The sequence below is a fragment of the Nomascus leucogenys genome, chromosome 9 (genome assembly GCF_006542625.1).
Source record: "Nomascus leucogenys isolate Asia chromosome 9, Asia_NLE_v1, whole genome shotgun sequence".
Lineage (NCBI taxonomy): Eukaryota > Metazoa > Chordata > Mammalia > Primates > Hylobatidae > Nomascus > Nomascus leucogenys.
The window spans coordinates 8,011,456-8,017,094 of record NC_044389.1 but is presented as its reverse complement, the minus strand read 5'-3'; positions in this window follow the sequence as shown (position 1 = coordinate 8,017,094).

Here is a 5,639-nt window from a genome sequence, read left to right as displayed (position 1 = left end):
TGGCTCAAGCCTGCCTCCGCCCACTCCCGCCCTAGCCAGAGGCATTTTGCTGCCCTAATAAAACAGGCAACGAAGAATGACTCCAAAACTCGGAATAGTCACAATTTACTACTGGGAGGTGGTGTCCGACCCTTAACTCTAAAGGGAGTCTGGGCGGGCGGAGACAGACCGCATTTTTGCAGAGACCCCAGACACCAGGATGGTGGGGACGCCGGCCAGCTGTCCGGAGAGCATGTTGGGAATCGTAGTCCTGCCGGGAGAGGTGTGCGCCTTGCATGTTGGGATGTGTAGTCCTGGCCGCAGTGCTTGCTGGGACCCGGCTTTGTCTTCTGGGACTCCGGGGAGAGGCTGGGCTGGGTTCTGTCTGGCGCTTTTGCGCGGGTTCCCTGGCAATAAGCGTCATTTTGTTCGTTTGTTTTGTATTCACTTCTATTATTGTCTGGATTACCCCGACAACTGGTGCGTTACGACTTAGGAGAAGGAACACCAGTTTAAACCGCTTATAATAAAAGCAAAGGGGTTGTGTTAAGTGTTCTTGTATTCATCAGGCAGCAGGATGATCTTTTGTGGAGTAAAATGTCAGGTTTGTTTTTTTTTTTTAAGAAATCGATTTTTAGTTGTGACGTCATTTGGCAGGCTGTCGACGGTATCACTTTCTGCTTATTTTTAATAGGTCTGATTTAAGCCGACGCTGTTCTACCCTGCCACTCCTAGCCATAAATTGGTACTGTGTGTAAGTTTTGCTTCTTGTTTGATCTGAAGCAGCTTTTGTTTCTTTCCCTCAAAAGCGATGTCCCCGTTAAGTTTTGTTCAGTAAAGAGACAGTGTAAGAAAAGGTGGAACTGTGTTGTTGATAACTATCAGGTCTTTTATACCCTTTTGCATCTTTTTAAGTTTGCTTCTGGTCCCTGAGTTTACCTTATGTCAGGCACGTGGAAGTATAAGCACAGTTCTGATATGTTATTGGATAAGCGTGTAATTGAATAAGGATTTGTAACCTAAAGTTAGAAAAATCTAACTCATAAAGAGTATGGGAATTCCTCCTTGTCTATCAAAACAAGTTGGTTCAGTCAGAGGCAAGGCGAAAGGCCCAGGTTTACGTTACATGTAAATTGTATGTGCTTTTGCTAGTTTTCCTGCCACTTACGTGGCTTACTTAACATGCTTCAGTTAACTCACCTTTAAAATGGGAGCAATAATAGTTATCACGGGGTTGTTGTGTTCTGAAATTTGGACTTATAGTTAGCTGTAACTATAAGTTATTTTTGTTATGCATCCCAAAAACTTGGTTTCTGTCCCCACCCCCCGCCCACCAACTTTTTCTTACATATCAAAACCTTATAATAAAATCCATGGAGACATAGCAATTTTGAACAGAAGGAACCTTTGAGATTATTTGGTCTGCTTCTCACATTTTAACTGCTATACGAAGAGGAGACATAAACAGTTCTCAGTCTTTGGAGCCAGATTTGGGTCAGGTTCAAATCCTTGGCACTCTACTAAGAAGTTTTATATGAAGTACAGCTTGTAATGGCACCAGGCCTCCTGGAGTCAGACATCATGGGCTTCAATCCTAGCTATTCTTATTTGTGAGCTGTGTGATCTTGTGATAATTACTAAGCCTTTCTGTATTCCACCTCATAGTGTTTATGTAATGATGGAAACTGTATATAAAGCACTAAACATATATCATTAGTAATATTACCTATGTACTGTCTGTCATCTTTGTCAAATTCCTCTTTGCCCTCTGTTTCCTCGACTGTAAAATGGAAGTAATACCTATTTTTGCTAGGATTTTGGAAGGATTAGATATAAATAAAACATATGGTATGGTGGTATTTAATAAATTGTAATAGAAGTAATACCATTCAGTGAAAGTCAGTACAAACTTTAATCTCGTACTGCTGTGGATGTGTTGTGTAGTCATGTTGTAGCCCCCTTTTATTTAATCGATTCACCTTAATTATTCAGCACAACAGGTAAGTGATAAGAGGTTGTAAAATCTACCATATTTATTATCTAATTGAAATTCTTAGCTGGGCCAGGCATGTTGGCTCACATCTGTAATCCCAGCACTTTGGGAGGCCGAGGCAGGAGGATCACTTGAGCCCAGGAGTTTGAGGCAGCAGTGAACTACGATCACTCCACTGCACTGCAGCCTGGGCAAGAGAACAAGAGCCTGTCTCTAAAAATAAAAAAAAATAATAATTCCTAGCTAGGTGCAGTGGCTCATGCCTCTAGTACCAGCTACACGGGAGGCTGAGGCATGTGGGTTGCTTCAGCCCAGGAGTTAAAGTCCTGCCCAGGCAATATAGCAAGACTATTAAAAAAAATTCACTTTTATCACGTTACTATATTTTATTACTTAATATGTTTACTTTATATATTTTGATCATACATAGAATTTATCACACTTTCTGTCGTAATGTCAGAAATTTTAAAATGAGACTTGGACCAAATAATGACAATCCCTACAAATCCTTGTTATATAATTATGAATCCAATTATTAGGTTTCATGCCGTATTTGTTTTAGAGAATAACAAGAACCTCAAAATTGGAAGCAGAAACAGACCGCTTCCAAAGAACAATAAAACAAAAATACAAAATTAAGAAAAGCCCAAACAAAAATGCCATTCAAAGAGATAATACGCAGTAGATATAAAAAACTATGCCAGGCTTCCTTGAAAGGAGGAAGAGATGGGCAAAGGAGGGGATATGCAGATAGAGTAACATACATGAAAGTGCATATGACCTTGAATTTCTGGTATCAACCAGTATGCCAGTCTTCTCTATAACCAGCATAATGCCAGGAGCTAGAGGGTTACAGAAGTAGTATAAAACTTGTTCTAAATCAAGATGTGTTTTATCGCTTCTCTGCAATGCTGGGGCATCACGAATACTCAAATTATCTGAAATCTTGGCCATTTGAACCTTTTTCAATATTTGCTTACCAAAAGATTTTTGTTTTCTTCTTATATATTAACCTGAAAATGTATCCTTTAAACCTTAATTGATTCTGCTAAAACCTATTTTGTCCTTATTTTAAGTTATATTAGAATGATCATCTAAAAATAGGAATGCATGGGGAAATCACGCAGGGAGCAGAGACTTATAAAAAGGTACACCTAGAAATAAGTATGTTTTGTCTGGTAGGACATGGAAAAGATATGTAAAATCTTGTTTCTTTTAGCCTAAAAAGGATCATATTTTATAATAAATGTGGTAGACAAAAACTCAATGTGTAGGAAAATGTTCATGTCTGCCCCCTAAACTCACTGTGAGCCACTTTCCCATTGGAATACCGTGCTCAGGCACACTGGCCCCCTACCCTACATCAAGGTGTTCCTTTATTCCTCCGCCTAGAAAATTCTTCCTCAGGCTCCTGGCTAGGCCAGTTCCTTATCCTTCAAGGCTCTATTGAAATCTTCACCATTTGTAGAGAAGGTTTCTGAATGCCCACCTGGTAAGCACATTACCCTTCCCCAAAGTACACCCAGTTTTTGTCCAGTTAAGGAGAAGCTGGTGCCAGCCCGAGCGCGGAGGGTGGTCACTGTTTGGCTTAGGCCAATCAGCACATCTTATTCCCCTTGGTCACAGTCATTGGTTCAGGGATGGGCAGATGACCTAGGCAGCCCAATCAGCGTGACTCTCAGGGCAATGGTTTAGAATGCCTGGGTATGAGGGTATTTCTCTGCCCCTTTCCACCCCTTTCCTTCCACTCCTTCCATCTTCTTCTTCCTCCAGGTGCTGTTGTGTGAGGTGGTGAGGCCCAGAACCATTACGACAACCTTACTATCATCCTGAAAAGGAAATGACACATGGAAGTGGATAGAACTAAGAAAATTAAGTTGGAGCCTAGGGCTGAAGTCAGTCTTGAGACCCACCCTACCTCTAGATTTAAGTTATGCCAGCCATACATTTCCTCACCACTTAAGCCAACTTGAATTGGGGTTTCTGTTACTTGCTACCCAAAGCAAGTAACCTCCTCAGGAAGGTCTTTCATGACCATATTACCTAAAGCACCTACTGGTTCACTCTCTATTATTATCCACTGATTTCCTTCACAACATGTACCACACTCTATACTACAACATATAGCTGCAGTGATCTTGGGGTGTGTATATGTGTGTGTTACTTCCCTTCTTTGATTGTCTGACCCAGAGGGCAGTGACTGTTTTTCTTCTTTATAGTGCATTGCAGATGCTCAATCAATATTTGTTGAATAGTTGAATGAAAAAACAATCTTATTGGGAAATGCTTTTCTCTAATGCAGAGTTTCTCAGCCTTGGCACTGTTGACATTTTGGGCTGGAGAGTCGTCATGTGGGCTGTCCTGCGCCCTGAATAATTAACTGCATCCCTGGCCACATCCCACTAGATGCCAGCAGCAGTGTCCTGCTCTTCCTCCCGCGCCCCCCACACCACCACCACCTCACCCCTGGCCCAATTGCAACAACCGAAAATGTCTCCAGACACTGCCGAATGTCACCAATGGACAAAGTTGTCCCTGGTTAAGAGCAGTAGCTTTGATTTAAACCTAATACAAAAAGGGCAGAGTCTCAGAATGTGTTCGAAAGAAAATAGAGCACTGTTTGATTTCTGAGCCACAGAGGCCAAGAGATGGGAGAACAGTAACCCAGATCTGAATGAGTCAGAGAACTCCAACCTGTATTAGGTTACAAGAGGAGGGACACATCTCATTTGGCTACAAGACATGCCTGCTGTTGTACAAATGTGCACTGCCTGTTCCAAAAAGGTAATATTGAACTGTGGTTGAAAGTATTTTTGTGATTATCTATTATTTCCTTAAGAAAGGTACATATAATTCACTGTTTTCCTTTGCTTGGGTTCTTTTTTTTTCCGAGACAGAGGCTTGTTTTGTCACCCAGGCTGGAGTGCAGTGGTGCAATCTCAGTTCACTGCAAACTCCGCCTCCTGGGTTCAAGCGATTCTCCTGCCTCAGCCTCCTGAATAACTGGGATTACAGGCGCCTGCCACCACGCCAGGCTAATTTTTGTATTTTTACTAGAAACGGGGGTTTCACCATCTTGGCCAGGCTGGTCTCGAACTCCTGATCTTGTGATCCGCCTGCCACGGCCTCCCAAAGTGGTGGGATTACAGGTGTGAGCCACAGCACCCGGCCCCCTTGGCTTCTTTACTTATGAAATAATAATTAGAATACCCACATAGTGACTGAAAATTATTAATTCTTATATTCATAGTTACCTTAGCCATTCTATCGTAGTAGAAAGGAGGAAGAAAGTTAATATTTGGATAACCAGGATCATTGTTGCCCTACATAATCTGATTTTCCACCCTGAAAACTAAATTTACATACCAGAAATAGATTCCTCTTCTTTCCTTTGTTTCTTCAGGCACATGTGAAAAGAAGGAAAGGAAGGAAGAGTTAGTATCCTGTGTCTTTTCTATTCCAAATTACGATGAGGTCAATTCAAAGTCCTTGTACATAAAGATGAGTCATTTCAGTACAGACTCTTTAGGTTTGCTGTGTTGAGAAAAAAGCACCTTCATTTTGGTGGGAAAATAGCTACAAATTGTTGGTGTATTTTCTGTGGGTCAAAGAGATTCTGAAACCAGGATGTGTCTGAGCTCTTGAGACATATTATTACAGATGCCCT